The sequence below is a fragment of the Staurois parvus genome, unplaced genomic scaffold (assembly GCF_062004578.1).
Source record: "Staurois parvus isolate SC_StPar_1 unplaced genomic scaffold, SC_StPar_1.0 ptg000191l, whole genome shotgun sequence".
Lineage (NCBI taxonomy): Eukaryota > Metazoa > Chordata > Amphibia > Anura > Ranidae > Staurois > Staurois parvus.
This window is the reverse complement of record NW_028317987.1, coordinates 2,081,030-2,106,171: the sequence shown is the minus strand read 5'-3', so window position 1 is coordinate 2,106,171 and position 25,142 is coordinate 2,081,030. Positions and strand designations below refer to the sequence as shown.

Below are 25,142 nucleotides of genomic sequence, written 5' to 3'. Positions count from 1 at the left end.
AGCAACAATACAGTTCAATACAAGAGGGTTAAGAGGGCCCTGATCCTTGGAGCTTACAATCTAGGAAGGAGGGGCTAGTGGTACAAAAGGTAGTAACTGTGGGGGATGGACTGGTTGGAAGAGTAGAAGATTCCAGTATTAGCTGAGGGCAGGATAGGCTTCCCTGAAGAGAGAGGTTTTTCGGACATTGCTGAAAGTGGGCAGAGTAGGTGATAGTGTGATAAATTGGGGTAGAGAGTTCCACAGGATGGGGGAAGCTCTGGAGAAGTCCTTGAGACGAGTATGGGAGGAGGAGACAAGGGAGCTAGAGAGCAGGGGGTCTTTCGAGGAGTGGAAAGTACGGTTTGGGTGATATTTGGAGACAAGATTGCTGATGTAATTTGGGGCAGAGTTATAAATAGCTTTATAAGTTATTGTTAATGTTTTGAATTTTATCCGTTGGGCAATGGGAAGCCAGTGGAGGGATTGGCAGGGAGGGGTGGAAGACACTGAATGGAGGCCAGTGGAGGGATTGGCAGAGAGGGGTGGAAGACACTGAATGGAGGCCAGTGGAGGGATTAGCAGGGAGGGGTGGAGGACACTGAATGGAGGCCAGTGGAGGGATTAGCAGGGAGGGGTGGAGGACACTGAATGGAGGTCAGTGGAGGGATTAGCAGGGAGGGATGGAGGACAGTGGAGGGATTGGCAGAGAGGGGTGGAGGACACTGAGTGGAGGCCAGTGGAGGGATTGGCAGAGAGGGGGTGGAGGACACTGAATGGAGGTCAGTGGAGGGATTGGCAGAGAGGGGTGGAGGACACTGAATGGAGGACAGTGGAGGGATTGGCAGAGAGGGGTGGAGGACACTGAGTGGAGGCCAGTGGAGGGATTGGCAGAGAGGGGTGGAGGACACTGAATGGAGGCCAGTGGAGGGATTAGCAGGGAGGGGTGGAGGACACTGAATGGAGGCCAGTGGAGGGATTAGCAGGGAGGGGTGGAGGACACTGAATGGAGGTCAGTGGAGGGATTAGCAGGGAGGGATGGAGGCCAGTGGAGGGATTGGCAGAGAGGGGTGGAGGACACTGAATGGAGGTCAGTGGAGGGATTGGCAGAGAGGGGTGGAGGACACTGAATGGAGGACAGTGGAGGGATTGGCAGAGAGGGGTGGAGGACACTGAGTGGAGGCCAGTGGAGGGATTGGCAGAGAGGGGTGGAGGACACTGAATGGAGGCCAGTGGAGGGATTAGCAGGGAGGGGTGGAGGACACTGAATGGAGGCCAGTGGAGGGATTAGCAGGGAGGGGTGGAGGACACTGAATGGAGGTCAGTGGAGGGATTAGCAGGGAGGGATGGAGGACAGTGGAGGGATTGGCAGAGAGGGGTGGAGGACACTGAGTGGAGGCCAGTGGAGGGATTGGCAGAGAGGGGTGGAGGACACTGAATGGAGGTCAGTGGAGGGATTGGCAGAGAGGGGTGGAGGACACTGAATGGAGGACAGTGGAGGGATTGGCAGAGAGGGGTGGAGGACACTGAGTGGAGGCCAGTGGAGGGATTGGCAGAGAGGGGTGGAGGACACTGAATGGAGGCCAGTGGAGGGATTAGCAGGGAGGGGTGGAGGACACTGAATGGAGGCCAGTGGAGGGATTAGCAGGGAGGGGTGGAGGACACTGAATGGAGGTCAGTGGAGGGATTAGCAGGGAGGGATGGAGGCCAGTGGAGGGATTGGCAGAGAGGGGTGGAGGACACTGAATGGAGGTCAGTGGAGGGATTGGCAGAGAGGGGTGGAGGACACTGAATGGAGGACAGTGGAGGGATTGGCAGAGAGGTGTGGAGGACACTGAGTGGAGGCCAGTGGAGGGATTGGCAGAGAGGGGTGGAGGACACTGAATGGAGGCCAGTGGAGGGATTAGCAGGGAGGGGTGGAGGACACTGAATGGAGGCCAGTGGAGGGATTAGCAGGGAGGGGTGGAGGACACTGAATGGAGGTCAGTGGAGGGATTAGCAGGGAGGGATGGAGGACAGTGGAGGGATTGGCAGAGAGGGGTGGAGGACACTGAGTGGAGGCCAGTGGAGGGATTGGCAGAGAGGGGTGGAGGACACTGAATGGAGGTCAGTGGAGGGATTGGCAGAGAGGGGTGGAGGACACTGAATGGAGGACAGTGGAGGGATTGGCAGAGAGGGGTGGAGGACACTGAGTGGAGGCCAGTGGAGGGATTGGCAGAGAGGGGTGCAGATACAGAACGGTTAGTAAGGTGGATGAGTCTGGCAGCAACATTCATGATAGACTGAAGAGGGGATAGCCTGCGATGAGGTCGGCCAAAGAGGAGGGAGTTACAATAGTCAAGGCGAGATATAACAAGGGAGTGAATAAGTTGCTTAGTGGTTTCCGAGGTTAGGAACGGGCGTATCTTGGAGATGTTGTGGAGGTGAAGTCTACAAGATTTGGACAGTGAATGGATCTGTGGCTGAAAGGACAGATGGGAGTCTAGGATTACACCTAGTACCCTGGCATGAGGGGAGGGACTGATGGTCGTGTTATTGATCTTGATGGAAAAGTCGGGGGGGGGGGGGGGGCATGGGCTGGAGGGAATAGTAAGAGCTCAGTTTTGGAAAGATTGAGTTTGAGGAAGTGGAGTGACATCCATGCCGATATGTCACTTAGTAGGTGAGTAATACAGGAGGAGACTGAAGGGGTGAGGTGAGGAGGAGACTGAAGGGGTGAGGTGAGGAGGAGACTGAAGGGGTGAGGTGAGGAGTAGAAAGAGAGATTTGTGTGTCGTCAGCATAGAGATGGTACTTAAAGCCATGGGAGTTTATCAAGTGACCAAGGGAGGAGGTGTAGATGGAGAAGAGCAGGGGCCCAAGGACGGAACTTTGAGGGACCCCTACAGAGAGAGGGAGTGAGGAGGAGGAGCCAGAGTTATTGGTAACACAGAAGGAGCGCTGCAATAGGTAGGAGGAGAACCAGGAGAGAGCGGAGTTTGGAAGGCCAAGAGAGTGGAGTTTTTTGAGGAAGAGTGGATGGTCAACCATATTAACCTCCCTAGCGGTCTGATTATTTCAGATTTTTGGTGCTGAAAGCGGTACCATTTTTTTGCATGGAAATATGTAGTTTTTTTATTGTAGGCTGTAATATTTAGGAATAACTCACTGAAATCTGTCCGAACAAGAGTCTATTAAACATCCCGGGTATGATAAAATTTGAAACACAAAATCATAAATTATAATTTAATAAAAAATCATAAAAAACAATAATATAATAATAATACATTTAATTCAATAATATAATCAAACCGAAAACACTGAAATATGAAATATAGCGCCAAGTTCGCACATCACTGAGCAAAGTCGCAAAATCGTTTTCAGTGTCTGATGACGAATTTCCCCCACGAATCATTATCACTCAATTCTGCAAGTGGTTCTGATTTACTATCGCTGTTCTCTAGCCGCTCTAAACTGCTTTTGACCTAAAGGGACACTTTTTGGACGCCATGGACGTTTCTCAGTTTCCAGGCAGAAAGAACAGACAAAATGCAGGCAGGGCGCCGGACAAATCACTCGGGACAAAATGTATGTGAAATTGGTTGAGGCAGCAATGTTTTACTATGTAAAATGTAAAAAAAAAAAAAATGACATTTTAAAATTTTTAAATTTCCCACCGCCGGCGGTGCCCGTACGTCCGACGTCACAGGGACAGGACACAGAAGCCGGATGCCGGCATCGGCCGGAGGAGATGGCCGGGGACGCTGCAGGGGACACATCGTGGGAGCGCTGGGTAAGGTAAGTGAAGAACACATCCCGGAGCAGTGCCGCATGGTATTCCCGAGTGTAGCTCGGGGTTACCGCTATTGGTACTGAAATGTTACCCCGAGCTACACTCGGGAATACCGCCAAGGAGGTTAAAAGCTGCAGAGAGGTCAAGTAATAGGAGTATGGAATAGTGGCCATTGGTTGGGATGAGTACGGAGTAGTGACCATTGGTTTTAGCAATTAGTAGATCATTAGTGAGGTTTAGTAGGGCAGTTTCAGTGGAGTGGAGTGAGCGAAAGTCAGACTGTAAAGGGTGAAGAAGGTTGTTGTCAGTGAGGTCGGAGCTCAGGTGATGTATTATACATGGAGATCATATCCCCCCTTATGTATTATACATGGAGATCATATCCCCCTTATGTATTATACATGGAGATCATATCCCCCCTTATGTATTATACATGGTGATCATATCCCCCTTATGTATTATATACGGAGGTCATATCCCCCCTTATGTATTATACATGGAGATCATATCCCCCCTTATGTATTATACATGGAGATCATATCCCCCCTTATGTATTATACATGGAGATCATATCCCCCTTATGTATTATACATGGAGATCATATCCCCCTTATGTATTATACATGGAGATCATATCCCCCCTTATGTATTATACATGGAGATCATATCCCCCCTTATGTATTATACATGGAGATCATATCCCCCCTTATGTATTATACATGGAGATCATATCCCCCCCTTATGTATTATACATGGAGATCATATCCCCCCTTATGTATTATACATGGAGATCATATCCCCCCTTATGTATTATACATGGAGATCATATCCCCCCTTATGTATTATACATGGAGATCATATCCCCCCTTATGTATTATACATGGTGATCATATCCCCCCCCTATGTATTATACATGGAGATCATATCCCCCCCTTATGTATTATACATGGAGATCATACCCCCCCTTATGTATTATACATGGAGATCATATCCCCCTTATGTATTATACATGGAGATCATACCCCCCCTTATGTATTATACGTGGAGATCATATCCCTCCTTATGTATTATACGTGGAGATCATATCCCTCCTTATGTATTATACGTGGAGATCATATCCCCCCTTATGTATTATACGTGGAGATCATATCCCCCCTTATGTATTATACATGGAGATCATATCCCCCTTATGTATTATACATGGAGATCATATCCCCCCTTATGTATTATACATGGTGATCATATCCCCCCTTATGTATTATACACGGAGATCATATCCCCCCTTATGTATTATTGTATTATACACGGAGATCATATCCCCCTTATGTATTATACACGGAGATCATATCCCCCCCTTATGTATTATTGTATTATACACGGAGATCATATCCCCCTTATGTATTATACACGGAGATCATATCCCCCCCTTATGTATTATACATGGTGATCATATCCCCCTTATGTATTATACATGGAGATCATATCCCCTCTTATGTATTATACACGGAGATCATATCCCCCCCTTATGTATTATACATGGAGATCATATCCCCTCTTATGTATTATACATGGAGATCATATCCCCCTTATGCATTATACATGGAGATCATATCCCCCCTTATGTATTATACATGGAGATCATATCCCCCCTTATGTATTATACATGGAGATCATATCCCCCCTTATGTATTATACATGGAGATCATATCCCCCTTATGTATTATACATGGAGATCATATCCCCCCTTATGTATTATACATGGAGATCATATCCCCCCTTATGTATTATACATGGAGATCATATCCCCCCTTATGTATTATACATGGAGATCATATCCCCCCTTATGTATTATACATGGAGATCATATCCCCCCCTTATGTATTATACATGGAGATCATATCCCCCCTTATGTATTATACATGGAGATCATATCCCCCCTTATGTATTATACATGGAGATCATATCCCCCCTTATGTATTATACATGGAGATCATATCCCCCCTTATGTATTATACATGGTGATCATATCCCCCCCCTATGTATTATACATGGAGATCATATCCCCCCCTTATGTATTATACATGGAGATCATACCCCCCCTTATGTATTATACATGGAGATCATATCCCCCTTATGTATTATACATGGAGATCATACCCCCCCTTATGTATTATACGTGGAGATCATATCCCTCCTTATGTATTATACGTGGAGATCATATCCCCCCTTATGTATTATACGTGGAGATCATATCCCCCCTTATGTATTATACGTGGAGATCATATCCCCCTTATGTATTATACGTGGAGATCATATCCCCCCTTATGTATTATACATGGTGATCATATCCCCCCTTATGTATTATACACGGAGATCATATCCCCCCTTATGTATTATTGTATTATACACGGAGATCATATCCCCCTTATGTATTATACACGGAGATCATATCCCCCCCTTATGTATTATTGTATTATACACGGAGATCATATCCCCCTTATGTATTATACACGGAGATCATATCCCCCCCTTATGTATTATACATGGTGATCATATCCCCCTTATGTATTATACATGGAGATCATATCCCCTCTTATGTATTATACACGGAGATCATATCCCCCCCTTATGTATTATACATGGAGATCATATCCCCTCTTATGTATTATACATGGAGATCATATCCCCCTTATGTATTATACATGGAGATCATATCCCCCCTTATGTATTATACATGGAGATCATATCCCCCCTTATGTATTATACATGGAGATCATATCCCCCCTTATGTATTATACATGGAGATCATATCCCCCCTTATGTATTATACATGGAGATCATATCCCCCCCTTATGTATTATACATGGAGATCATACCCCCCCTTATGTATTATACGTGGAGATCATACCCCCCCTTATGTATTATACGTGGAGATCATATCCCCCCTTATGTATTATACGTGGAGATCATATCCCCCCTTATGTATTATACGTGGAGATCATATCCCCCTTATGTATTATACATGGAGATCATATCCCCCCCTTTATGTATTATACATGGAGATCATATCCCCCTTATGTATTATACATGGAGATCATATCCCCCCTTATGTATTATATATGGAGATCATATCCCCCCTTATGTATTATACATGGAGATCATATCCCCCCTTATGTATTATACATGGAGATCATATCCCCCCTTATGTATTGTACATGGAGATCATATCTCCCCTTATGTATTATACATGGTGATCATATCCCCCCTTATGTATTATACATAGAGATCATATCCCCCCTTATGTATTATACATGGAGATCATATCCCCCCTTATGTATTATACATGGAGATCATATCCCCCCTTATGTATTATACATGGAGATCATATCCCCCCTTATGTATTATACATGGAGATCATATCCCCCCTTATGTATTATACATGGAGATCATATCCCCCCTTATGTATTATACATGGAGATCATATCCCCCTTATGTATTATACACGGAGATCATATCCCCCCTTATGTATTATACACGGAGATCATATCCCCCTTATGTATTATACACGGAGATCATATCCCCCTTATGTATTATACACGGAGATCATATCCCCCCCTTATGTATTATACACGGAGATCATATCCCCCCTTATGTATTATACACGGAGATCATATCCCCCCTTATGTATTATACACGGAGATCATATCCCCCCTTATGTATTATACATGGAGATCATATCCCCCCCTTATGTATTATACATGGAGATCATATCCCCCCTTATGTATTTTACATGGAGATCATATCCCCCCTTATGTATTATACATGGAGATCATATCCCCCCTTATGTATTATACACGGAGATCATATCCCCCCTTATGTATTATACATGGAGATCATATCCCCCCTTATGTATTATACATGGAGATCATATCCCCCCCTTATGTATTATACATGGAGATCATATCCCCCCTTATGTATTATACATGGAGATCATATCCCCCTTGGGATTTTTAATATCAGACCCTATATTGTTTATAAATATATTATTAAGTCGGGGTCCCAACACTGAACCTTGGGGTACCCCACTAACCCCTTTCATACTGGGCACTTTTTCCCCCTTCCTGCCCAGGACATTTTTCAGGTTTCAGCGCTCTCACACTTTGCATGACAACTGTGCGATCATACAACATTGTACCCAAAGTAAAAATTGGGGGATATCTGTACTGTCCTGACATTTGGGGGATATCTGTACTGTCCTGACATTTGGGGGATATCTGTACCGTTCTGACATTTGGGGGATATCTGTACCGTCCTGACATTTGGGGGATATCTGTACCGTCCTGACATTTGGGGGATATCTGTACCGTCCTGACATTTGGGGGATATCTGTACCGTTCTGACATTTGGGGGATATCTGTACTGTCCTTACATTTGGGGGATAGCTGTACCGTCCTGACATTTGGGGGATATCTGTACCATTCTGACATTTGGGGGATATCTGTACCGTCCTGACATTTGGGGGATATCTGTACCGTCCTGACATTTGGGGGATATCTGTACCGTCCTGACATTTGGGGGATAGCTGTACCGTCCTGACATTTGGGGGATAGCTGTACCGTCCTGACATTTGGGGGATATCTGTCCTGTCCTGACATTTGGGGGATATCTGTCCTGTCCTGACATTTGGGGGATATCTGTCCTGTCCTGACATTTGGGGGATAGCTGTACCGTCCTGACATTTGGGGGATATCTGTACTGTTCTGACATTTGGGGGATATCTGTACCGTCCTGACATTTGGGGGATATCTGTACCGTCCTGACATTTGGGGGATATCTGTACCGTCCTGACATTTGGGGGATATCTGTCCCGTCCTGACATTTGGGGGGATATCTGTCCTGTCCTGACATTTGGGGGGATATCTGTCCTGTCCTGACATTTGGGGGATATCTGTACTGTCCTGACAATCTTAGACCTCTAGAAATTAGATTGGTCGTCAGTACTTCAGGATCGATCAATTTTCAGATATCTCCCATAATTTGTGAACTCTATAACTTCCCTACAGACTAAATCATAAATCCTAATTTGGGTTATTTTCACCAAAGACATGTAGCAGAATACATCTCGGCCTAAATTTATGAAGAACAATTATTTATTTGCAAACTTTATAACAGAAACAAAGAAAAACGTGGGTTTTTTTTTTCAAAGTTTTTGTTCTTTTGGGAAGAAAATTAAGCCATCCATTGTATACAACTGTCATGTGACCTACACTATATACTCTATGTTGTACATTACATACTCCTGACCCCTGCACTATATACTCTATGTTGTACATTACATACTCCTGACCCCTGCACTATATACTCTATGTTGTACATTACATACTCCTGACCCCTGCACTGTATACTCTATGTTGTACATTACATACTCCTGACCCCTGCACTATATACTCTATGTTGTACATTACATACTCCTGACCCCTGCACTATATACTCTATGTTGTACATTACATAGTCCTGACCCCTGCACTATATACTCTATGTTGTACATTACATACTCCTGACCCCTGCACTATATACTCTATGTTGTACATTACATACTCCTGACTTCTGCTCTCCCCCTCCCCCCACTTCTATATATACACATAATATGGATTCTCTTTTGTTCCCCCCATTTCCTCCCAGCTGGACATTTTATATCGGATGATGTGATTGGAGCACAGACTTTTACATGGTGATAATAATGTGATAACATCCTCCAACTTTGGACCCTTAAACAGAAAGTGATAATGAGGGAGGAGTCAATACCCCAATGATGGTGGTCTTCAGGATCAGTCCAGTCTTCATCTTGGTTGTTCTCCCCCCATCCTCACTCTCTGACCTCTGGTAGGGCTCAGCCCCGCTGTTCTTCATGACTAAATAAGGAAGTGCAGTACTTCTTGTGTTGGGAAGATGGCGATGAGTGATAGAGGGGGTGGGGACCCTCGTCCTATAATCCCCTCATCACTGTCCCTCCTATAAAAGACAGTTCTGGTTGTTTCCTCACTCTCTGACTAAGGTCCATGAATAAAGAAATGACCTGGTAGGAGACCAGAGGAGCCATTTCCTAGTTCCCTTGAGGGTGGAATTGTAAGCTCCTCAGAGTCCAAACGGCCTGATGTGGGCGGAGTCCTGGTTTGGGGGAACCAATCAGCTCCTGTCTAGTAATCCTCTTTGTCTTTGTATTTTAGTCCATGGCCGGGAGATGAGGAAAACCTCCGAGGATTGTCTCACTTTGTCTCCAGACTGGAAAGTAGAAGATGAGGACATCACACAGTATAGTCCAGGAGAAAACCCGGCTCCCTCCAATGTCCATCCGGCACCACCCAGTGTAGATGGACCATCGGATTCCTCGTATCCTGAGGAACCTCAGACTGTGCGGGACCGGGCCGGCCTTCCAACAGGGAAGAGCTTCTCCTGTACTGAGTGCGGGAAGGGTTTCTGTTCTAAATCCGGTCTTAATGTGCATAAAAGATCTCACACGGGAGAGAAGCCGTATTCCTGTGCTGAGTGTGGGAAATGTTTTTCAGACAAGTCTAATTTGTACAGGCATCAGAAATCTCACACGGGGGAGAAACCATATTCCTGTCCTGAATGTGGGAAATGTTTTTCAGAGAAGTCCAGTCTGCACAAACATCAGAGATCTCACACAGGGGAGAAGCCGTATTCCTGTCCCGAGTGTGGGAAATGTTATTCATTGAAGTCCAGTCTGCACACACATCAGAGATTTCACACGGGAAATGTTTTTCACTGAAGCGTATTCTTTACATCCATCAGAGATCTCACACGGGGGAGAAACCGTATTCTTGTCCTGAGTGCGGGAAATGTTTTTCAGAGAAGTCCCATCTTTACAGACATCAGAGATTTCACACGGGGGAAAAGCCGTATTCCTGTCCTGAGTGTGGGAAATGTTATTCATTGAAGTCCAGTCTGCACACACATCAGAGATTTCACACGGGGGAAAAGCCATATTCCTGTCCTGAGTGCGGGAAATGTTTTTCACAGAAGTCCCATCTTTATAGTCATAAGAGATGTCACACAGGAGAGAAGCCGTATTTCTGTCCTGAGTGCGGGAAATGTTTTTCAGATAAGTCCAGTCTTTCCAAACATCAGAGATCTCACACAGGGGAGAAGCTGTATTCCTGTCCTGAGTGAGGGAAATGTTCCTCACTGAAGTCCTATGTTTCTGTACATCTTGGGTCCTACACAACCCTGAAGGTGTATTAGTGCCTTGAGTGCGGGAAATGTCTTCTAGATGAATGTTGCTGGACATCCCAGCTCTCATGTGGGGATGAAGCACCCCCTGATATACACCTCAGATATACTCCATGGCTGATCTTCATCATGGAAGAAACTGTTCATAAGGAGATCAGAGGTCCCCAAAGACATGGATGAAGTGTGGGGCCGGGTTGGCCATTGATGGCAGGAGAATAATAAAAATGAAGTCCTGACCTAGAGCACTGGGCTGACTTCTCATTGGGGTGCAGCCTATATACTAGAGATGATCTGCACCTAAATGTAAGGGGATCTGCTGTGCTGGGGGAGGGGTTTATGGGAAGGCTAGAGGAGTATATAAACTAGGATGGAGGGGGGAGGGAGAATTTGATTATAACGGGGTAGACAGATCAGACAGGTCAGTACTTATTGGGGGGTGGAATGGGGAAAGATGGGGGGAGGGCTATGGCAGATGATAAGAAGGTTCCCATGTTACAAACAACCAGTGGAATTGGTACCATTTGTATGGAAATAAAAAATACACAAAATCCATGTGAACAAGGTGTCAGTGAATGAACAAGGCGTCGGTGAATGGACAAGGTGTCAGTGAGTGAACAAGGTGGCAGTGATTGGACAAGGTGTCGGTGAATGAACAAGGTGTCGGTGAATGAACAAGGCGTCGGTGAATGAACAAGGTGTCAGTGAATGGACAAGGTGTCAGTGAATGAAAGTGTTTGTTCCCCAATGCCAGAAGTGTGCCCAGCACAATAGGTGAGTTGGAAGGTTTGGTGCATGAAGAGAACTAGGATTGAATTGGTATTGCTGAATCTTGGCTTCATTCATCACATGACTGGGCCATTCATATTCCTGGCTAGGTTCTCTTTCGGAGAGACGGGGGGAATAGGAAAGGTGGTGGTGTCTGTCTCTATGTGAGAAGTGATCTCAGAGCGAGTGTGAAAGAGGACCTAGTTGATGGAGAGTGTGATGAGGCTGAAGTATAATGGGTGGAACTGCACATGGGGGGCGGTACTACAAAGGTCATCATTGGAGTTTGTTATAGGCCTCCCAGTGTTAATGAGGTGGAGACTCAGCTCCTCCCACAGATGGAAAGGGCTGCAAGGGCTGGGACAGTGATAATAATGGGGGGTGGTAACGACCCGGAAAGTGACTGGAGTAATGGTACTGCGGGTGTAAACACAAAACAACCCCTCCTGCCCTCTATGGCCCAGAACAAGGGTGGATAGATGGACCCGAACTTGAAGAAATTCCCCACCAAGGCATCAAAGGTTGTGCGGCTCTAAACAAGGCTGGGGAAGCCCCACCAATACTGGAAAGTGAAACAAAAAGCGCACCAACCTTGCGCATTACCTCAGTAAAATGTGATTTTATTGGATGTGAAAATATCCTCACAGAGAAGTATAACAAGCGTGTAAAGTCCTTAGTGAGACTTGACCAATCAGAGACCAGCGCGAGTCTAAACACGAGGGAAGTTTCTCAGAGTCAGGCTGACGCGTTTCGAAGGGAGTCCCTTCTTCATCAGAGCTGACTTGGCAATGACAATCCTCTTCTATATATACCCTGGGACAGAGGTTGGACCCTCCCACTTGGGTTGGGCAGTCCCGGGAAAGGAGGCGGGACAAAGGTGACATCACAACATGCTCACACAAGTAACAATACATTACACATCAAGAGGTACTGTATAGTAAGAGACATTAGAAACATTCACCGGCATTAAAGCTGTAAGAAACGCAGGGCAGTGTAATATATACATGAGGAGGTCATATAGTCTGTGTATATATATATATCCCCATATAATAAATAATGACATATTGGGAATGCTGCATTGGGGTTCATGGGGGTAATATTGTTGGATCAGCAGAATGTATAATGAGAGATGAGTTAGTAAAGGCAGCACACTGTACACACGTGACACATAATGACACACATGGATCCTCTTCATGGTCCTACCTGTTAACCCCTCCCAGCCAGTGTCATTAGTCCAGTGACAGTGTATGGGATTATCACTGATCACTCCACTAGGGGACGGCCCACAGTACATATACTGCCACAAAGCGGCCCCTGTGCGCAGGATCATGTTTATAACCGTCATCCTGTTTACTTGCTAGGGGGCGCGCGGCATGCAACCGTCCTATCTGCGGCACCGATCATGGCCACGGGTGTCAATCAGCGGGTCCTGGAGGGTGATTACTCGCAGGAGGCTGGTGATTGCCGGCAAACACTCACAGGCAGGAAGGCTGCATTGTTATCAATGCAGCTGTCCTCCCTGTCAGTTTCCAGCACACTGTTTTGGAGAGCAGCTTTCAGTTTTCCGGATCAGTGTGTTCCTGTGAAGCACACCTCTCCCCGCCCACTAGTAAAACACTCCCCTCACACAGGTAACCCTTTGATTGCCTAAACATGTTAACCCCTTCCTCCCCAGTGCCATTAGTACAGTGTCAGTGTTTTTTTTTTGCACTGATCACTGTATTGGTGTCACTGGGGATGTCAGTGATCCCAAGTCAGTTCCCCCCCCAGTGTCAGAATGTCCATTGCAGTCCCGCCATAAGTCGCTGATTGCAGCTATTAGTATAAAAATTTTAAAAATCCCAGTATCTATACCGCCATTTGTAAACGCTATAACTTTCACGTAAACCAATTAATTTACACGTATTGGGATTTTTTTTTAGCAAAGACACAGAGCAGAATACATTTTGGACGAAATTTATAACAAAATTTGATTTTTAAATTTTTTTACTAGACATGTTTTATAGCAAAAAGTCCAAAATATTGTTTTTTTTCTCAAAATTGTCAGACCTTTTTTTTCATAGTGCAAAAAATAAAAACACAGGCAATAAAATACCACCAAAATAAAGCTCAATTTGTCGGGAATAAATTACGTAAATTTCATTTTGGTGCAGCGTTGCATGACTGCGCAATTGTCAGTTAAAGAAATGCAGCGCCGTAACAAACCGATTCCTGACCGCCCTTTAGCAGAAATACTGCTACAGGCAGCACAGGTGTGCAAAAAGTCACATATATATACATGATTCGCGCTTCCGTGGTTTTCACACCCCTGCCAGATGGCATCAGATTGCCCGTCAGTACACCAGTCATCACATTTAACCCCTTGATTGCCAGGAAGACGCTCATACACAATAAACCTCCATTGCTAATATGGTGTCTGAATGGATCTATATATGATCAGGTCAGCACTATATCAGCGTTCACATTAGTATAGTGTCCCCAAAAACGCAGCATTAGCGGGATCAGCCCCGGCACCTGCCAGCACCTGGATTTAGCCCCTACGCTTACCCCTCCTCCTCCAGCAAGTGCAGTGTTAGTAGGTCACCGTCACTGATACATTGTACACAAAACCGCAATGTTCGCAAAATCAGGCCTGATCTCTGTTATCACTTGCCGGTAAAATTTGATGACTCTCATATGCAGCAGAGTGCCAGTACTAGTGCCACGCTACCTTTTGGTGAACTGGCGAGCACCAGCAGCCTAGTACATCCTGGTCTTTCACATACCAGCACTGCAGTATGACTTGGTGATGTGGCGAGTCTCATAAGTGCAGTACAAGCTGGTGTGGTGGCGAACACAAGTATTGTCCCGCAGCCACCAGGAATTCACACACAGACCTAGAGTCCCAAGTATCCTTCCAGATGTGCTTGCAAATCCCGATTGGCAGCCCACAAATTCTGAAGCACCTGTACTTCCCCCTTTTACTGCCCAACCCAGAATTCAGGTGGAAACAGCGAATTTAACTCCTCCCCTTGATTTTTTGGAGCTGTTTTTCACGGAATATCTGTATGCATTGATTGTGGATCAAAGCAATTTATATGCACAACAATTTATCGCCGCCAACCCAAATTCAAACCTTGCCAGACCATTCGCATGGAAACCCATTACGGTTTCCGAATTAAATTTTTTTTTGGTCCTAACCCTCAACATGGGCATTACTAAAAGAAATGAATTGCAGTTGTATTGGTCCACAGACCCGATTCATCATATGCCGTGTTCTCTGCTGCCATGGCCAGGCATAGATATGAGAGTATAATGTGTTTTATGCATTTCAATGACAATACACTCTGTCATCCTCGGGGTGACTCTGAATTTGACCGGCTCTACAAAATTTGGCCCCTCATAAATCACCTCAACCAAAAATTTGCAGATGTCTATACTCCCCAGCAAAACATCTGCGTTGATGAGTCTCTCATTCATTTTTCTGGCTGCCTTGCATTCAAACAATTCTCCCCAGCAAGCGTGCCAGATATGGGGTCAAGATGTAGAAGACCTGTGAGAGGACAACAGGCTATACTTATAAGTTTTGAATTTATGAGGGAAAAGATAGTTACGTGGAGCCCCCCGGATGCCCAGACTACATGGGGAGCAGTGGCAAGATAGTTTGGGACTTGGTGTCATCCTTTTTCCATATGGGGTACCACTTATACGTGGACAATTTTTATTCAAGTGTGCCACTATTTAGACATTTGTACAATCTTGGAATTGGGGCATGTGGCACCGTGTGACCTAATGTGTGCCCACCATTAGAAGTGGGTGGATTCAGGGTGGTATATTCTAATGCTGGGCATACCACACACTTTTTCTGCCAGAGATTTCTTCTTTTTTTTATTCAGCCCACACTCTACATACAAAAAAAAAAGAACATATCATATATACCCAACAAGGACCAGCGACGTACTTGTACATCACTGTACTTTGAATGGTTATACCAGGAAAATGCCTACAGCTGCAGGCCTCATCCAGGTATCACTTTTTCACCCAGCGATTGGTTTTCATGTAAAAGCAATCCTAGTGGCTAAGTAGCTGCAGCATTTCTTTAACAAACAGCAGGATATGATGCCCCCCTCCCCCGCTGCCTTCCACGGCAGTCCCGTGCCATCGTGGGAACGTGAGAATGCAGCCGGTGTTTCTGCCAGCTGACCATAGAGCTGATTGGAGACCAGAATGGTGCCAATAATCTCTATAGTCTAAAAAATCGGAAGCTATGAGCATTTCATTACTTCAGTTTTGCAGGATATAAACAGCACCATTTGTAAATTGGGAAAGCAGCTGATCACACCGATTTTGGTGAGATTAGATAATGTAAGGGCAGAGGAGATATCCAGAGTCTGATAGATCCCAGATTTCTCAAAAAAGAATCTATGACAATGCCCATTGAGGTTATAGGGGATATTTACATTCCCTGTGATAGCATTAAAAGTGATAAAAAAAAATGAAAGGGACAGTGTAAATATAATTAAAAAAATCAAAATAACTTACAAAAAAAAGTACCCTCTTCCCCTCCCCCCGCACACATGTGCACCTGTGTTCACGAGCATTGACCCTGTGCCAGTATGTAAACAGCGGTTGCACCATGAATGTGAGGTATCACCACGAACGTCAGATGAAGGGCAGTAATTCTAACATTAGACCTCCTCTGTAAATCTAAAATGGTAGCTTGTAAAGGTTTTTAAAGCATTGCCTATGGATATTAAAAATGTATGCAGTTTGTCGCCATTGCACTGGGCATGTGCAGTTTTAAATCATGTCATGTTTGGTATCTATTTACTCAGCATATCATCATCTTTTATATTTTACCAAATAATTGTACAATATATTGTGTTTTTATGCATTAAAAGTAAAAAAACTGTATTTAAAAAAAAAAATTGTGTTTGAAAAATTGCTGCACAAGTACAATGTGACATAAAAAAATTCAGTACTATGTGACATAAAAAATTGCAGCCCCCACCATTTTATTCACTAGGGTGATTGACAAACAAACTTTTTTTTTTTTACACAAAATTGCACTTAAATGATTTATTGCTCACACATGCCATGGTTATATGTGGAATTACTCCCCAAAATACATTCTGCTACTTCTCCCGAGTATGGGGGTACCACATGTGAGACATTTTGGCAGTCTAGCCAAGTACAGGACCCCAAAATCCAATAAGCACCTTCTGGCTTTTAAAGGGCTTTATTTCCTCATTACACTTCCTGACTACCTATCACAGTTTCGGAGACCCTGAAATGCCAGGATAACACCTAACCCCCCAAATGACCCCTTTTTGGAAAGTAGACACCCCAAGGAATTTGATAAGAAGCATGGTAAGTATTTTGCAGATCTCGTTTGTTGCCACATGTTTTTGGAAAATGAATAAAAAAAACAAAAACATATGTTTTCTTTTTTAATATTTTATTTTAAACCTTGTGAGAAAAAATGAGATCTGCAAAATACTCCCCATGCCTCTTTTTTAGATTCCTTGGGGTGTCTACTTTCTAAAAAGGGGTAATTTGGGGGGTTTGCTGCTATCCTGGCATTTCAGGGCCTCCGAAACTGTGATAGGTAGTGAGGAAGTGTAATGAGGAAGTTACGCACCTTCAGGCTTTCAAAGTGGTCATTGGATTTTAGGCTCCTGTATGTGGCTAGGCTCCCAAAACATCTCACACATGTGGTACCCCCATACTCGGTAGAAGTAGCAGAATGTATTTTGGGGTGTAATTTCACATATACCCATGGCTTGTGTGAGAAATATACAATTTAAATGACAACTTTGGGTTTAAAAAAATGTAATTTTCCAAAAACTTGTGGAAAACAAAATCTTCCATGGACTCAATATGCCTCTCAGCAGATAGCTTAGGGTGTCTACTTTCCAAAAAGGGGTCATTTGGGGGTGTTTGTACTATCCTGGTATTTTATCACCTCAAGAAATGTGATGGGCAGTCAGAAAGTGAAAGCTGTAAATTCCATTATCTATACCATAGTTTGTAGACGCTATAACTTTCACAAAAAGCAATCAATATACACTTATTGGGATTATTTTTAACCAAAAACATGGAGCAGAATACATTTTGGCCCAAATTTATGATGAAATTTTGTTTTTTTTATATTTATTTATGACAGAAATGAGAAAATGTTTTTTTAAAAAAAAAAGTCAAATTTTTTTTTGTTGATAGCACCGAAAATAAAAAGCGCAGAGGTGATCAAATACCACTGAAAGAAAGCTCTATTTGTGTGAAAAAAAGGACGTAAATTTCATTTATTTACCATATTTCATGACCGTGCAATTGTCAGTTAAACTAGTGCAGCGCTGTACAGCAAACAAATGGCGTAAATTGCAGTATCTATACCATAGTTTGTAGACGCTATAACTATCACACAAAGCTATCAATATACACTTATTGGGATTATTTTTAACCAAAAACATGGAGCAGAATATTTTAGTATTTTTTAATATTTTTATGACAGAAATGAGAAAATGTCATTTTTTTAGAAACTTTTTTTGCAAAACTTTTTTTCGTTTATAGCACCAAAAATAAAAAATTGCATAGGTGATCAAATACCACTGAATTTCTATTTGTGTGAAAAAAAGGATGTAAATTTCGTTTGGGTGCAGCATTGCATGACCGCACAATTATCAGTTGAATTAGTGCAGCACCGAGTAGCAAAAAGAGGCGTGGTCATTAAGGGGGCAAATCCTCTGGAGGGCAAGGGGTTAAACATGTCCAGCAAAAAGAAAAGAAAAATCAAATTTTGTCATAAATTTCGGCCAAAATGTATTCTCCTCCTTGTCTTCGCTAAAATAAAATCCCAATCCGTGTAAATGAATCTGTTTATGTGAAAGTTATAACATCTACGAATGGCGGGATAGATACTGGAATTGTATTTTTGTTACTAGTGTGATAGATATTTTGGGCCTACAATAATTTTTACCATCATTGTGAACTTTTGATAGAAGTCTCAGTCTCAGTTCCTGCAACTTCCCGGAACTGCACTTTCTAAGTGGACATTGACTGTATATAAGATTTCCCATGTGTTTTATCACCCCAACACCCCCCATGAAGGTTTCCTGTAGAGGTTTATGGCAATATGGACACCTGGCTGATGTAAGGAATAAGCCCCGGACCCGTCATTCCTAACACCTCCTAGAGAGTATTGTCATCCATCTTCCTGCAGGAACTGAATTCAGAGGAGTCATGATCAGCGATTGTCATCCATCTTCCTGCGGGAACTGAATTCAGAGGAGGTATGATCAGTGACTGTCATCCATCTTCCTGCGGGAACTGAATTCAGAGGAGGTACGATCAACGACAGTCATCCATCTTCCTGCGGGAACTGAATTCAGAGGAGGTATGATCAGCGACTGTCATCCATCTTCCTGCAGGAACTGAATTCAGAGGAGGTATGATCAGCGACAGTCATCCATCTTCCTGCAGGAACTGAATTCAGAGGAGGTATGATCAGCGATTGTCATCTATCTTCCTGCGGGAACTGAATTCAGAGGATGTACGATCAACGACAGTCATCCATCTTCCTGCGGAAACTGAATTCAGAGGAGGTATGATCAGCGACTGTCATCCATCTTCCTGCAGGAACTGAATTCAGAGGAGGTATGATCAGCGACAGTCATCCATCTTCCTGCAGGAACTGAATTCAGAGGAGGTATGATCAGCGATTGTCATCTATCTTCCTGCGGGAACTGAATTCAGAGGAGGTATGATCAGCGATCGTCATCCATCTTCCTGCGGGAACTGAATTCAGAGGAGGTATGATCAGCGACAGTCATCCATCTTCCTGCAGGAACTGAATTCAGAGGAGGTATGATCAGCGATTGTCATCCATCTTCCTGCAGGAACTGAATTCAGAGGAGGAATGATCAGCGATTGTCATCCGTCTTCCTGCAGGAACTGAATTCAGAGGAGGTACGATCAGTGACTGCCATCCATCTTCCTGCGGGAACTGAATTCAGAGGAGGTACGATCAGTGACTGTCATCCATCTTCCTGCGGGAACTGAATTCAGAGGAGGAATGATCAGCGATTGTCATCCATCTTCCTGCGGGAAATGAATTCAGAGGAGGTATGATCAGCGACTGTCATCCATCTTCCTGCAGGAACTGAATTCAGAGGAGGTACGATCAGCGATTGTCATCCGTCTTCCTGCAGGAACTGAATTCAGAGGAGGTATGATCAGTGACTGCCATCCATCTTGCTGCGGGAACTGAATTCAGAGGAGGAATGATCAGCGATTGTCATCCATCTTCCTGCGGGAACTGAATTCAGAGGAGGTACGCTCAGCGACAGTCATCCATCTTCCTGCAGGAACTGAATTCAGAGGAGGTATGATCAGTGACTGCCATCCATCTTCCTGCGGGAACTGAATTCAGAGGAGGAATGATCAGCGACTGTCATCCATCTTCCTGCAGGAACTGAATTCAGAGGAGGAATGATCAGCGATTGTCATCCATCTTCCTGAGGGAACTGAATTCAGAGGAGATATGATCAGCTGGACATTGGCCTATCATACATTCCATCTGATGAGTTACAGATGGCCGATATCTTTCACAAGTCACAGAGCCCCCCATTGAACACAAATGGCAAATACTGGAATGTATTGAAGGGTGTGCCTTTACCTGGAATGGGGGGTATAAAAGTAAGCCATTGCTCTCCTTGTGGCCCCTCTTGGAGCCCAGGTGTCAGGACCCCGGGCTGTCTGTGGAATGTACCTCCATGATTCTATGTGTCTGTCCTGTAGTCCTCTCTATGTACTGGTAATATACTGTATGTTAGACTGTGACATCATTGTTTGTGTGTATCATATCCTTTATATTTTGTTATATTCCATTCATAGCAAGCTTCTTTTCTGTGTAAACCAATCAGATCTTTATTTGTTGCACAGTTGTTATCATTTGGTATAAATATTATTGGTAATAGCCGGATGGGGATTGGCTCAATTCATGTATAGACAAAAGGTTGTGATCACTTATTATATTTACCATCAAGGGAATAAGTGAGGTAATGGAGGTGATCAGAGTACTATAGTGGGACTGCGGCTGGCATTCTGACACTGGGGGGGAGCTGACTTGGTGTCGCTGACATCTCCAGTTACACCAATACAGTGATCAGTGCTAATAAAATGCACTGACACTGTACTAATGGCACTGGGCAGGAAGGGGTAACATGAGGGGCCATCAAAAGGGTTAACTGTGTGTTGTGTGTGTGCTTCACTGTAAGTACACTGCTTTGTATGAGTCTGCTATGCAGAGCCATACAAAGTAGTGTGCAGGAGTTGACAGGGAAGAGGTCTGTGTTCTTTTTACACAGGTCTCTCCCCCGTCGGTAATCACCGGGTGCTGATGAGGAATCACCGGCTGGGACCCAGTGGTTGACAACAAAGGCCATGAATGGCAATGCAGGTAGGGCACACGTGCACGCCCCCTACCCGGAACTGCAAATCCACACATATATACATGATTTTGCACAGCCGTACCGCCCTGTAGCAGTATTTCTGATATAGTGCGGCATTGAAGCTGTTAAAGCATAAAGTTACTCAAACATTTCTTCAAAAAACAGCACAACAGACAGTACTTACTGTCAATATGGAATGCCCCTTGTACTGATGACTTCCTCTTTAGTTGAAGTCTTCCATCCTTCAATCCCCCCGACCTCCACAGTGATAACAGGAAGATAAATATTCAGAATACAATGTCCTGGAAGGGGGGATTCCCCCATCCACCTCACTTGTTTGGATGGAAAAGAGAAAAGACCCTGTCCCATTTGGGGACCAAAGATTCTTAGTGGGGGGAGTGTGTAGTCAGGTGCAGGGTACTAAGAGATGGAGGAGAGGAGACATTACAGAGTCCACAACAGGTTGTTTCATTTCCCCTTATGTTCATGGATAGATCATTGCATCACCTTTCTGCCTCTAGAGCACGGGTGTCAAACTGACGGCCCTCCTACTGTTGCCAAACTACACGTCCCATGAGGCATTGCAAGATTGTCAGTTACAAGCATGACTCCCAAAGGCAAAGGCATGATGGAACTTGTAGTTTTGCAACAGCTGGAGGGCCACCAGTTTGACACCCCTGCTCTAGAGGGAGACCACTCTTACTGACCCTGAAAGCAGAGGATCCTGGGACATGTAGTCCCTCAACCAACCCTTACTGAAGAATGAATCGGCTCAGAGACTACAACTGGCTTGAGAGCCAAAGCAACAGGGGATCCTTGGAGAGTTTATGAACTTACTGTAATTGGTGGTCTCAGGGTCTTGTCCTGGGGGCTCTGGAGAGTTCAGTTGTGTGCTGCCCTTCTGCTAGTTGCTGTGGAGAGAAACAGCGACACGGGAGTTCTACATCCAGCCTTCTAGTGACCGTCCTACGTAAGCAGCAAGCAGTTCAGTGACACAGCATTTTCCAGTGACCATCCTATGTAAGCAGCCAGCAGTTCAGTGACACCGCACCTTCCAGTGACCGTCCTATGTAAGCAGCAACCAGTTCAGTGACACCACACCTTCCTGTGACCATCCTATGTAAGTAGCAAGCAGTTCAGTGACACCGCACCTTCCAGTTACCATCCTATGTAAGCAGCCAGCAGTTCAGTGACACCGCACTTTCCAGTGACCGTCCTACATATGCAGCCAGCAGTTCAGTGACACCGCACCTTCCAGTGGCCATCCTATGATAGCAGCCAGCAGTTCAGTGACACCGCACCTTCCAGTGACCATTCTACGTAAGCAGCCAGCAGTTCAGTGACACCGTATCTTCCAGTGACCATCCTATGTTAGCAGCCAGCAGTTCAGTGACACCGCACCTTCCAGTGACCATTCTACGTAAGCAGCCAGCAGTTCAGTGACACCGCATCTTCCAGTGACCGTCCTACGTAAGCAGCTAGGAGTTCAGTGACACCGCACCTTCCAGTGACCGTCCTACGTACGCAGCCAGTAGTTCAGTGACACCGCATCTTCCAGTGACCGTCCTACGTACGCAGCCAGTAGTTCAGTGACACCGCATCTTCCAGTGACCGTCCTACGTACGCAGCCAGCAGTTCAGTGACACCGCATCTTCCAGTGGCAGGTACCTAGAACCACATTCATCACCAGCGGCCAGAGACACAGGGACATCCATACTGACCACAATCAGTGGTTTCCACTGCAGCCCGCTGTGCATTCTTCACATCATCCTATCTGCTCCAGAGCCTGTTCACCCCCCTTTCCTGCACCACAGTATTATCTTCAGTCATGATTGGTGGAGGGCGATTGTCCAACCTTCACTCTGTGCCTTACATATGGACACCGCTAGAGACACCTTTACCCTCCCCCACTTCCACTCTACTTCTCACATGTGGACACCGCTAGCAGACACCTCTACCCTCCCCCACTTCCGCTCTACTTCTCACACGTGGACACCGCTAGCAGACACCTTTACCCTCCCCCACTCTACTTCTCACACGTGGACACGGCTAGTAGACACCTCTACCCTCCCCCACTTCCGCTCTACTTCTCATACGTGGACACCGCTAGCAGACACCTTTACCCTCCCCCACTTCCTCTCTTTCTCACACGTGGACACTGCTAGCAGACACCTCTACCCCACTTCCTCCAATGAGATCCCATTACTCCATCTTCTCTGCAGATTTGACCCAGTCATTATCATCCCCTATACTCCAACTGTTGAAGGGCCCCATCTATAGCCGGCAGAAGATGAACTCTCCTTGATCTCCATATACTGTATATCCATCGGTAACTCAGAGATGCTCTCACTTTCCATTAGCCAATCCCTGCTCCTCATCCCTCCACACCCGCCCCATATACAGTCCAGGCGTGGCAGTCCCGGGAGTGCAGCTGTAGCTGTGTGAAGCCTGAATGTCCCAGTAGGAGGAGTTCTGCCCGCAGTGTGAGCTGCACTCCTGGAGGACCCTGTTCCAGTCTATGCTGCACCACCCCCAGCTTCATGATTGGCCTTCCTCTGCCTCATTGTCTGATATCAATTGTCCGTGTATTGCTACATGTTGGGGATTTCTGCTACAAATCTGAACTAGGAATAGAGAAAGGTAGAAAAGATGGCGCTCTACTTCCTGCTCTCTGTGCTTTCCATCCCCCATCAACCAATCACAATGTGTCCACAATCACCATGGAAATGATCAGATCAATGAAACGTTTGTCATAGACAGACCATCATGTGCCGATCATATACACAGACATTTGTATCACGGGAAACATACAAGAAGAAACATGTATGGAGAAAGACACGGGAAAGTCCCAATATGTGCATTCACCAATCACGCCTTCATTCCCAGTATACACACAATTCCATTGCTTCCATGTGTACACCATCAGTCACTCTTCTAGAATTGGGACATTTTATTACCACCCACCTCTTCAGTGATCCCCCACCATGCAAGTATTGTCCTCACCTCCAACTGTGGGCCTAATGAGTGCTTGGAACATTTGTCCACAAAGTATGAATAATAGACCTCCAAGTGTTTGTGAAATCTCCCACCACAAATGTACTCAGCCAATCACAGGGCAGGATAAAGAGAAAACAGGAGGCGCAACACCTAGCGCATTATCCAAGGTTTATTGTAAGGACTACAAAATAAAAACACTTCCAGACGAAGCATGTATCTAAAAAGCATGGATGGCCACAACGGCAGGTAAGGTGTCCTCACTGTCAGGGCGGTCAAATGCCTGATGCGTTTCGGGGACGAATCCCTTTCCTCAGAGCTAATGACCAACCTCTGATGCAGATGTGTGATGAATGGAAAGTGGGAGCCTTGCTGGTGATGCCTGAATCACAGGGCAGGACTCCATTTTTCTTCTCCTGCCATCAATGGCCGACCTGGTCCCACACTTCATCCATGTCTTTGGGGACCTCTGATCTCCTTATGAACTGTTTCTTCCATGATGAAGATCAGCCATGGAGTATATCTGAGGTGTATATCAGGGGGTGCTTCTTCCCCACATGAGAGCTGGGATGTCCAGCAACATTCATCTAGAAGACATTTCCCGCACTCAAGGCACTAATACACCTCAAGGGTTGTGTGGGACCCCTGATGTACAGGAAGACAGGACTTCAGTGAGGAACATTTACCTCACTCAGGACAGGAAAGTGGCTTCTCCCCCATGTGAGATCTCTGATGTTTATAAAGATGGGATGTCTGTGAAAAACATTTCCCGCACTGAAGACAAAAATATGGTTTCTCCCCTGTGTGAGATCTCTGATGTGTGGAAAGATGGGACTTCTGTGAAAAACATTTCCCGCACTCATGACAGGAATACGGCTTCTCCCCCATGTGGGATCTCTGATGTGTGGAAAGATTGGACTTGTCTGAAAAACATTTCCCGCACTCAGGACAGGA

General features: G+C 45.1%; 1 pseudogene; it reads left to right on the top strand.

The window, feature by feature from the left end:
- The first annotated feature begins 10,471 nt into the window (after positions 1-10,471).
- Positions 10,472-25,142, top strand: part of LOC149461851 (uncharacterized) — a 48,050-nt pseudogene continuing 33,379 nt past the window's right edge.